Source organism: Tursiops truncatus, chromosome 10 (genome assembly GCF_011762595.2).
Source record: "Tursiops truncatus isolate mTurTru1 chromosome 10, mTurTru1.mat.Y, whole genome shotgun sequence".
Lineage (NCBI taxonomy): Eukaryota > Metazoa > Chordata > Mammalia > Artiodactyla > Delphinidae > Tursiops > Tursiops truncatus.
In genome coordinates, this window is record NC_047043.1 from 91923320 (window position 1) to 91935568 (window position 12249).

Genomic DNA, 12249 nt, shown 5'->3' on the forward strand with positions numbered 1-12249 from the left:
CTTACAGTATGATAATGAATAGGATTAGTGAAATAGGACAGCCTTGCTTTGTTCCTGATCTCGGGGAAGAAAGCATCTAGTGTTACATCATTAGGTATGATATTAGCTATAGGCTTTTTGTAGATAATCTTCATCAAGCTGGGAAGTTCCTCTTTATTCCTAGTTTGCTGAGACTTTGTTTTTTTTAAACACGAGTGGGTGTTAGATTTTGTCAAATGATATTTTCTGTGTCACTAGATAGAATCAAATAGTTTTTTCTTAACCTGTTAATAAGGTGGCTTACATTTATTTTCCAGTATTGAACCCTCCTGCATACATAATATTTTCTATGCATTGCTGGGTTTCATTTGCTAATATTTTGTTGAGGATTTTTGTGTCTGTGTTCATGAGAGAGATTGACCTGTGGTTTTCCTTTCTGATAATGTTTTTACCCAGTTTGGGTATCAGAGTAATGCTGGCCTCATAGAATGAGTTAGGAAGTGTTCTCTGTTCTTCTTTTTTTCTGGAAGAGATTGTGGAGAATTGGTATTCTTTCTTCCTTAATATTTGGTAGAATTCACCAGTGATATGTTCTGGGCCTGGTACTTCATTTTTTAGAAAGTTATTATTTATTCATTTCCTTTAGTAGATGTAGGCCTATTTCAATTATGTATTTCTCTTTGTGTGAATTTTGGTAATTTGTGTCTTTCAAGACATTTGTCCATTCCATCTAAGTTATCAATTTTTCTGGGTGTGGGGTTTTCATACTATTCCTTTTTATCCTTTAAATGTCCATGGGATCCATAAGGACAACCCCATTTCATTTCTGATACTTGTACTTTTTGTCTCTTTTTTTCTTGATTAGCCTGGCTAGGGATTTATCAATTTTATTGATCTTTTAAAAAGATCGGCTTCTGGTTTTGTTGATTTTCTTTATTATTTTCAAATTCACTGATTTCTGCTCTAATTTTTACTATTTATTTTCTTCTGCTTGCTTTAGGCTTAAATTGCTCTATTTTCTCTAGCTTCCTACAGTGAAAGCTTAATTAATTGATTTTAGAATTTTTTTCTAATATATGCTTTTAATGCTATAAATTTCCCTCTAGGTACTGCTTTCACCACATCCCATGCATTTTGATAAGTTGTGGTTTCATTTTCATTCAGTTCAAAGAATTGTTAATTTCTCTTGAGAATTCTTTGATCAATGTGTCACTTAGAAGTGTTTTGTTTAATCTCTAAGTATGTGAAGATTTTCCAGCTATCTTTCTATTATTGATTTCTAGTTTAATTTCATGTGGTCTGAGAACATACTTTGTATGATTTCTGTTCTCTTAAGTATGGTAAGATGTGTATGATGTGTATTATGGCCTAGAATGTGGTCTATTTCCATATATATATATATATATATATAAATATAAATATTTATTTATTTATTTGGCTGCGCCGAGTCTTACTTGCAGCATGCAGGATATTTAGTTGCAGCGTGCGTGATCTAGTTCCCCTACCAGGGATCAAACCTGGGCCCCCTGCATTGGGAGTGCAGAGTCTTAACCAATGGACAACCAGGGAAGTCTCCATGTATGTTTTATGTGATCTTGAGAATGTGTATTTTTCTGTTGGAGGAGGCATTCTATAAATATCAATTAGATCAAGTTGAGTAATGATGCTGTTTAGGTAACTATCTTTACTGACTTTATTGCCTGCTGGATCTATCAATTACTGAAAGAGGGATGCTGAAATCTTCCAGCATAATAGTGGAATTGTCTGCTGCTTCTTTTAGTTCTAAGGTTCGCCCCCTCCCCAGGTATTTTGATGCTCGGTTGTTAGGGGCATATACATTTAGGATTTTTATGTCTTCTTAGAGAATTGACCTTTGAATTATTATAAAACACTTTTTTATCCCTTAGAATTTTTCTTGTCCTAAAGTGTGCTTTGCTTGAAGTTAATATGATTACTCTAGCTTTCTTTTGATCAGTATTAGCATGACATGTCCTTATCCATCCTTTTATTTTAAGCTTTTAAGGTTTTTATTTTTATAGTGGGTTTCTTATAGATAACAGATAGTTGGTCTTAGTTTTTCTTTTTAAAAATTTCCTGTGAACTACTAGAGCTAATCAATGAATTTGGTAAAGTAGCAGGATACAAAATTAATGCACAGAAATCTCTTGCATTCCTATAAACTAATGATGAAAAATCTGAGAGAGAAATTAAGGAAACACTCCCATTTACCATTGCAACAAAAAGAATAAAATACCTAGGAATAAACCTACCTAAGGAGACAAAAGACCTGTATGAAGAAAACTATAAGACACTGATGAAAGAAATTAAAGATGATACAAACAGATGGAGAGATATACCATGTTCTTGGATTGGAAGAATCAATATTGTGAAAATGACTGTACTACCCAAAGCAATCTACAGATTCAGTGCAATCCCTATCAAACTACCAAAGGCATTTTTCACAGAACTACAACAAAAAATTTCACAATTTGTATGGAAATACAAAAGACCCCGAATAGCCAAAGCAATCTTGAGAAAGAAAAACAGAGCTGGAGGAATCAAGCTCCCTGGCTTCAGGCTATACTACAAAGCTACAGTCATCAAGACAGTATGGTACTGGCACAAAAACAGATATATAGATCAACGGAACAGGATAGAAAGCCCAGAGAGAAACCCATGCACATATGGTCACCTTATCTTTGGTAAAGGAGACAAGAATATACAATGGAGAAAAGACAGCCTCTTCAATAAGTGGTGCTGGGAAAACTGGACAGCTACATGTAAAAGAATGAAATTAGAACACTCCCTAACACCATACACAAAAATAAACTCAAAATGGATTAAAGACCTAAATGTAAGGCCAGACACTGTAAAACTCTTAGAGGAAAACATAGGCAGAACACTCTGACATAAATCACAGCAATATCCTTTTTGACCCACCTCCTAGAGAAATGGAAATAGAAACAAAAATAAACAAATGGGACCTAATGAAACTTAAAAGCTTTTGCAAAGCAAAGCAAACCATATACAAGACGAAAAGACAACCCTCAGAATGGGAGAAAATATTTGCCAATGAAGCAACTGACAAAGGATTAATCTCCAAAATATACAAGTAGCTCATGCAGCTCAATATCAAAAAAACAAACAATCCAATCCAAAAATGGGCAGAATACCTAAATGGACAATTCTCCAAAGAAGATATACAGATTGCCAACAAACACATGACAGGATGCAAACACATGACAGGATGTTCAACATCACTAATCATTAGAGAAATGCAAATCAAAACTACAATGAGGTATCACCTCACACCAGTCAGAATGGCCATCATCAAAAAATCTACAAACAATAAATGCTGGAGACGGTGTGGAGAAAAGGGAACCCTCTTGCACTATTAGTGTCCATTGACAGAGGAATGGATAAAGAAGGTGTGGCACATATATACAATGGAATATTACTCAGCCATAAAAATAAACAAAACTGAGTTATTTGTAGTGAGGTGGATAGACCTAGAGTCTGTCATACAGAGTGAAGTAAGCCAGAAAGAGAAAAACAAATACCGTATGCTAACACATATATATGGAGTCTAAAAAAAAAAAAAAATGTTCTGAGGAACCTAGGGGCATGACAGGAATAAAGACGCAGATGTCGAGAAGGGACTTGAGGACACGGCGAGTGGGGGAAGGGTAAGCTGGGACAAAGTGAGAGAGTGACATGTACATATATATACACTACAAAATGTGAACTAGATAGCTGGTGGGAAGCAGCTGCATGGCACAGGGAGATCTGCTTGGTGTTCTGTGCTCTGGTAGGGGGTTAAGGAGGGTAGGAGGGAGATGCAAGAGGGAGGGGATATAGGGAATATATGTATAGGTATAGCCGATTCACTTTGTTATACAGCAGCAAGTAACACAACCATGTAAAGCAATTATACTCCAAAAAAGATGTTACAAAAAAGTTTTAAAAAATTTACTATGAAAAATTTCTGTCTTTTAATTGACATATTTAGACCATTCACATAAATGTGACTGTTGATGTTTGTAACGGCTTTCTGTTTGATGTTTATTTTTCTCCCTCTTTTTTCTGCCTTCTCTGGTTTTAATGAAGCATTTTATGTAATTTTATCTCTTTTCTTAGAGCATCCATTACACTTCCTTTGAAAATATTTAGTGGCTGTCCTAAATTTTATGATATACGTTTTTAACTTAGCCAAGTTCAACTAACGCTATGCCAATTTACACGTAGTGCAGGACCTTATAAGAGAGTATTCCCAATTCCTTCTTCTTATTTCTTGTGATGTTGTTGTCCTTTATTTCATTTATCCATACACTACAATCACCCAGTACATTTTTGCTATTATTATTTGAAACAAAAAAGTTATATTTTACAGCAGAAAATAATAAGAATAAGAAAATATTTTATTTGGTGTGTGTCATTAACTTTGGAAAGTTCTCAGTTACTGCTTCAAATATTGCTTCTGTTTTCTTCTGGTAGTCCAGTGATCATATGTTACACCTTTTGAAATGTTCTCACAGTTTTTGTATGTTCTATTCTGCTTTTTTCTTTCTTTTTGGTCTTTGAGTTTCAGAATGAGAAATCTCTATTGACTTATATTCATGCTCACTGATTCTTTCCTCACCTGTTTTGAGTCTACTGATGAGCACATCCAAAGCATTTTTTGTTTTTATTATCATTTTTGATTTCTAGAGATTCCTTTAGGTTCTTTCTTAACATTTCTGTCTCACTGCTTACATCACCCTTCTGTTCTTGCACACTGTGTACTTTTTCCCACTAGAGCCCTTAACATAGTAATCATAGTTATTTAAAATTAATTGTCTCGATATTCCCACATCTATGTCATATCTGAGTCTGATTTTGATGATTGCTTTGTTTCTTCAGACTGTTTTTTCTTGTCTTTTGGTATGCCTTGTTATTTTTGTTGAAAGCCAGACATCATGTATCTTGGCTAATAGAAATCAAGGTGAACGGACTTGTAGTGTGAGGATTTATGTTAATATGGCTAGGAGTTGGGCTGTGCTTAATTTTTATTGTAGCTATAAGTATCAGAGGTTTAAAATTCTTCCGTTGTCCTTGTTCTTGTCTTTCCCTCTTGACTTTGGGCTTTCCCAAGTGCATCACCTCAAAGATAGTCTGTGTCTTGCATTGCTTTAAGCCATAATCCACTGTAATTATACTGGAGCCCTGTTGGTGTGGAGGTGCCACTTAAAGAATGTCTCTCACCATCTGACTGTACAAGGATTGAGCCATTAGGCATTGCACTCTTTTACCTTTAACACACCCTGGAAGGATTTCAGGGTGGAGATCAGGAATGAGGCACTCTGTGCTCTGAAAAAACTGGCAGAACAGGCATTCAGATAGTTAGATATTTTTAGGAGACATTTTTTCTGACCCTGGATTCTTGCATCTTCTCATACTAGAAAAGCACTAAAACCAGTAACCAAGCTATCTGTTCCTTGTGACTAGCAGCAAACTTCTACGGAGATGTGTGCTTGGTTGCACATACCCCTTTGTCAAAATCACATATATACTGACCTCCCCCCTTACATATTGGGGACAGTTTCTCAAAGCTATCCGAAAGGCTGTCTCCTGGGCTATAGTCCTCAGTAAGACACTGAACAAACTCGACTCACGAATTTTATCTTGTGTGGGTTTTGTTTGTTTGTTTGTTTGTTTATTTCAGTCGATAGAGGTTAGGTGGATGAGGAGTAGCCTTTACTCTTCTGATTAAATCTGTCTTTTATTGGGCCTGTGTCTTGGAGCTGCAACCTTCACAAGTTTTTCTCCTGTGATATAGCTGTACGTTCCCTCTACCCCTTACTCTGCTCCCTGGCTACCATGTTCCCAATCTATTTCCTTGAAGCTCTGAACCCTGTTACTAATTTTCCCCCCCTTAGTGAGATAGGAATGCCTAGTGGGAGCTGGAGTTGGAGGAATGTGCTTTGAGCTGCGGCTAAGCCTCTGGTACTCTTTTCCCCTAGAGAGAAGGCCTGTGTTTTAGAGGAGTCTTTGGGCACATTTCACAGTGATTACTGTTGCCCTCTCTCTGACAGAACCACAAAGGGATCTTTCTCAGGTCTTCATCATGAGCAAATGATGTGTGTGTGGGGTGGTTCACAAGTTAAAGTTCATGAAAATGTGGGTCTCGCCATGCAGGACGGTGGGCCCAGGAGTTTATCATTCTCACGCTGGTTCACGTGTGGCCACTAGCCACTCATCAAAACTAACCATTTAAGTGTTCCTAGCAATTTAATGTTTTGTGCTCTAGTAAGGTTTGAGCTGTGTCTTTATAGATAATGTCTCTCTCTCCAGATTTCTTTTAATCTCAGTTCTTTGATGTGGTCAAGGATAGTTGTTGATTTACAATTTTTCTGGCCTTTACTTCTTGCTGTAAGAACAAGAGTGATGACTTTCAAGCTCTTTACGTGTCAGAGCTAAAACCAGAAGTCTATCCACTGAGTTTTGGACTTGTTTGTTATACAGCATTCTTGCAACAATAGTTGACTAATACATAGGACTAAGGAAGCAAGAAGACACATCTTCATCTCAGTAGATGCTTGTAAAACATTTGCTTAACTTTAACATGCATTCCTGATATAACTCCTTAAGTAAAAACTCCTTAAGAAAACATCTTCTTTAACAGAATCTCAAAATAATAGCCAGAATCATGTGTAATGCTTAAAGACTAGAAAGTTTCCTTTATCTCAGAAGTGAGACCAGATGCTTTCTCTTATCCCTGCTTTTGAACATTTTTCTGACAGTGATAGCCAATGTGATTATATAGGAGAAATAAGTAAGAGGAATTGGCTTTGGAAAAAAAGAGGGGAAATTATGTCATATGATCTTGTAATAAAAACAACAATGAAAATCAACTGACAACTCCAGAAACAATAAACTTAGTAGGGTGTACAATAACCGAAATAATGTACGAAAAATAACTTTCTTTTAAACATCAACAGAAACCAGCTAGAGAATGTATTGGATAAAAGATTTTTTTCCCCAGTCATGTTGAAAACATAAGTTATCTGGGTATTAACTTCAGAAGAAATGCTCTGAATATTGGTAAGAATAAGAATAAAATTTTTCTGAGTGATCACAAAGGACACCTTGAAAAATTAAGAGATAATTATTTGGGTGGGGGTAGGGAGATTTAATTTTATAAAGAACGAAATTATCCTTAATGTAATCTATAAACACAAAGTTCATTAAAAATTACCATGGAATTTCCTCCCCTGATTTTGACAAATGATTCCAAAGTCTCTTGGAAAGAATAAACATGTTAGATCACCATTAATTGCTGAAAGGAACAAGGAGAAAACATGTTGTATGAGTCATTAAAATATATTGTAAAGTCATAGTAATTGAACTATTATGCTAATGGCATAGAAGCGGGCAGAGTAAACAATGAGATATAATGGAACACAGTATTAAATCCAAAAGGCAGTTCAAATTAATGGAGGAAAATGTTCTATAATTTATGCAAAAATGATTTTTTACATGGGAAAAAAATAAAACTGGCTCCCATTTTCACCTTTTACAGCAAAATAAATTCCAGGTAGAATTTAAATATGAAAAGAATTCTAAAAGAACTACTTAAAATTATGGATGCAAGTTGCTATAATATTGGAATAGGCTCACTTTTATGATAAAAATAAATATGCCTGAAACAATAAAGAAAAATTCATAGAGTTGATTATGTAACAAAACCAAACACAGACACACACAACCACACACACTTTTGTACAAAGAAAAATGCATAGACAACTCTAAGAAACAACTCTTAAACACCAAAAGGAGTATTTATAGAAATTATTTTAATGTTTACATTGTGGGGGACTGTGAGGAGAACTCATGGTGCTGCATGAATCATGCCTTATTGATTAGGCATGGCAAATGTGTGGTGGTGCCTGCGTGTCCCATGGCAGACATCAATAATCAATCACAGCTCTCTTCCCTGCTGAGCCAGATGTAGTCTCAGAATCCTTGTGGTTTTCTAGAGAGGTATTATCAACTGATCACAGGTGACACACATGCTGCCTCCTTATAGATCCCAGCTATGATTAAGCTGGTGGAGTGCTGGAAAGATAAGTTCCATCCCCTTGGTAGAACCAGTGTAGGTTTTCTCAGTAGTGAGAGAAAGAGACCAGCAACAACAGACATGCAGTGCTAATAGGAACCCCAGGCAAATAGTTGAATAGAGGCTTAAGAATAACATTTAAGGAAGATTGGCATGTCAGTGACTTGATGTATGCTTTGGAACAGGGAAATAATGAATGGACGAAAGAAGAGAGGAAAGGAAGTTTCAGTGGAAGGTGTCATCCACTCTGTACACATTCATTGATAGGAAGTGCATTGTGTGTGTGGCTTTGTGCTAGGCATTTTGAGAGAGACATAAATGAATATACAATAGTGTTCAATTTCACGGAGTCCATGGGCACAGCTTAGACATCAGTGAGAGTGAGAAGAGTCTCAGAGAGAGGTTCTCACAAGATGTGAGCACTCCAATGAGTTTACACATCCCAGGGATCAGTCCTAAGATTTGCACTTCCCGAAACCCTATAGTATCTATTTTCTTTTTATACTTGGGCTGAGTCAGGGGCCTGCACAGGCTAACAAATTCTGTAAGCCCAGAGAATGGTTAACCCAGAGAATCACTGCAGTACTTTGAAATGAGAAACACATTACGTTTCATCAAATCTAAAAAAAAAATCCACTGCACAAGATGCTATTATTCTATGTACTACTGAATAGGTTCTAATACCAGTAACAGTGTGTATGTATGTGTGTGTGTGTGTTGGGGGGAGGGTTGTCTCACTCCACCAAGCAATTCTCTGACACCAGCTGGCTGTCCTAACAGTTCAACTCAATTTGACACTATCTCTCTGGAGACAGCATCAGATCCTACAAGTTAAGGGCTCAGTCCCTACATGACTGGTCCTTTCCCCCACGTCAGAGGCCAATAGCAAGTCCAGGTTGTCATCTGTGCTTCTGACCCACTGGCTATAGTTTAGGCGTTCACACGACATCCTCCTTCAGTTTGATTAATTTGCTAGAACCACTCACAGAACTCAGGGAAACATTTTATTTATTAAAGCACTGGTTTATTACAAAAGAATATAACTCATCAACAGCCAGATGGAAGAGATTCATAAGGCAAGGTATGGGAAAAGGGTGTGGAGCTTCCATGCCCTCTCCAAGTGTGCCACTGTCCCCAGATCTCCGCTTGTTCACCAACCCAGAAGCTCTCGGGATCCCGTCCTTCCGGGTTTTTATGGAGGCTTCATTATACAGGCAGGATTGATTAAGCCACTGGCTACTGACGATTGATTCAATCCCCAGCCTGTCTCCTCTTCCAGAGGTCAGGGAGATGGAAATGAAAGTTTTAACCCTCTAATCACCCAGTTGTTTCTCCTGGCAAACAGCCCCCCTCCTTAGGTGCTTTCCAGAAGCACCTCATTAACATAACAAAAGACACCTTTATCTCTCTCTTCACTTAGGAAATTCCAACGGTTTTAGGAGCTCTGTGATGGGAACAGTGGGTGAAGACCAAATATATATTTCTTATTATAAATCATGACTGCCAATTAAACTAGGATTTGATGCTTTAAAAAAAATCTCGTGGAGTTTCTATTTTTTACTTATTGAAAGAGTGCATTTATAATTAGACATAGATTTTAAAAATTGATCTTGTGCATATATAAAAGGAAAATAAAGATGAGATAAAATAGTTAAGATTTTCTTTAAACTTCTCATTCAGAGTCTGACTCTTAGAATAACTTTTTGACCCCGAGTCATGGTTGTCTGTGTTTTTCCACACAGTACTGTCCTCTGTGACCTGAAGCGTGTGCGTGATAAAGCACTTCATGAAAGTGTCCGTAAAAGCAAATCCAAGCCTTTATTGCTGGGCTTTTGGGGCAAATCTCCAATTATGAAGGCAAGGTTACTGTGGATTCCAGCTTCAGGAATGTTGCTAAACCCTTTGATTTACTCTCCCTCTCTCCTCACCCCTCCCAAATATTTGGTTTGGAAGGGTGGGGTTAAAAGAGCTCTCAACTATTGTTTCTGGGATTTCTTCCAGGTCTCCATTTCCTTCTGCAAGTTTTGATGCTCTGGTAAGGGCAGAGCATCAGACATGATGCTCTAACATGATGGTGGCCTGGGCCATTAGAGATCAGAAGATGCACCTGATTGCAGAGGTGCTAAAATGCTAACATAGATATGGTACAGCACAGTAATTACCAAGGATCCAGAGAAGCCCTAAGACTGTCCAAAATATGTTCTCCCTGAAATTAACATGGGCAACAGCCAGAGCCCATTGCTTGATGAGCCCTTGGGAACACAGGGATCATCTTAACGACCAGCTTCACCAAGGCAGGGGGTCTTGACTTACCTCCTGGGCAGGAATAAGATGGTCTAGGAAATCAGAGTCCTCATATGACCCGAGTAGAGTTAATATTAGGTGGGCCAAAAGGTTCGTTTGTTTTTTTCCGTAAGATGGCTCTAGTAGCACTTAGTTGTCTTTAAATTCATTCGAAACTACTTTGTTAGATTGTATGTGACAATTGTCATATCAGTGTTCACTTAAAAAAGACCTCAAAATTGGTGAATTGTTGTGGAGTCATTTTAATATTGCAGATGGAAAAAAAAGCAACATTTTGGGCATATTACGCTTTATTATTTCAAGAAAGGTAAAAATGCAACTGAAACACACAAAAAGATTTGTGCAGTGTATGGAGAAAGTGCTGTGACTGGTTGAATGTGTCAAAAGTGGTTTGTGAAGTTTCGTGCTGGAGATTTCTCACTGGGCAATGCTCCAAGGTCCGGTAGACCACTTGAAGTTGATAGTGATCAAATCGAGACATTCACTGAGAACAGTCAATGTCATACCACGCGGGAGATAGCCGACATACTCGAAATACCCAAATCAAGAGTTGAAAATCATTTGTACCAGCTTGGTTATGTGAATCATTTTGATGTTTGGTTTCCACATAAGTTAAGTGAAAAAAACCTTCTCGACCATATTTCTGCACGTGATTTACTACTGAAACATAATGAAAATGTTCCGTTTTTAAAACAAATTGTGATGGGCGATGAAAAGTGGATACTGTACAATAATGCGGATGGAAGAGATCGTGGGGCAAGCGAAACGAACCACCACCAACCACACCAAAGGCCGGTCTTCATCCAAAGAAGGTGATGTTGTGTATATGGTGGGATTGGAAGGGAGTCCTCTATTATGAGCTCCTTCTGGAAAACCAAATGATTAATTCCAGCAAGGACTGCTCCCAATTAGACCCACTGAAAGCAGCACTTGACGAAAAGCATCCAGAATTAGTCAACATAAAACGCATAATCTTCCATCAGGATAACGCAAGACCGCATGTTTCTTTGATGACGAGGCAAACACTGTTACAACTTGGCTGACTCATCCGCCGTATTCACCAGACATTGCACCTTTGGATTTCCATTTATTTTGGTCTTTACAAAATTCTCTTAATGGAAAAAAATTCAATTCCCTGGAAGACTGTAAAAGGAACCTGGAATACTTCTTTGTTCAAAAAGATAAAGAGTTTTGGGAAGATGGAATTATGAAGTTGCCTGAAAAATGGCAGAAGGTAGTGGAACAAAAGGGTGAATACGTTGTTCAATAAAGTTCTTGGTGAAAATGAAAAATGTGTCTTTTACTTTTACTTAAAAAACCGAAGGCACTTTTTGGTCCACTCAATAATTACAGTGCTGGAGAAACTTTGATGGGGTTCACTAATCAAAATCTCTTTTAAAAAAATCTGTATACATTTTACAAATATTATTTCCAAAAATCAATTTAGTACTTAAGAAAATGTATAAAAGCACAGGACATATTGAGAGAATGGCAAGGGACCACTTTCCCTGTATTGGATATTCACTGGGCACATCCTACCAAGGAAGGGAGGATGCCAAAGCAGGTTGGTGCCCAATCCTAGGACCTTGAATTCTGAGCTCAGGGGTTTGGCTTTTGTGTGACAAGGAGATGGGTACAGGGAGGGGGCCGCTGTAAGTCCTTTTTAAAAGATAACTTGCACTTTCACAAAGGAAGGCTTCAGTTGAGTCAGTACTTGGACTCAATGTTAGAGACAAAGCCTTCCCCTTTTGTTTTTGTTTTTGTGGTACATGGGCCTTTCACTGTTGTGGCCTCTCCCGTTGTGGAGCACAGGCTCCGGACCCGCAGGCTCAGCGGCCATGGCTCACGGGCCCAGCCGCTCTGCGGCATGT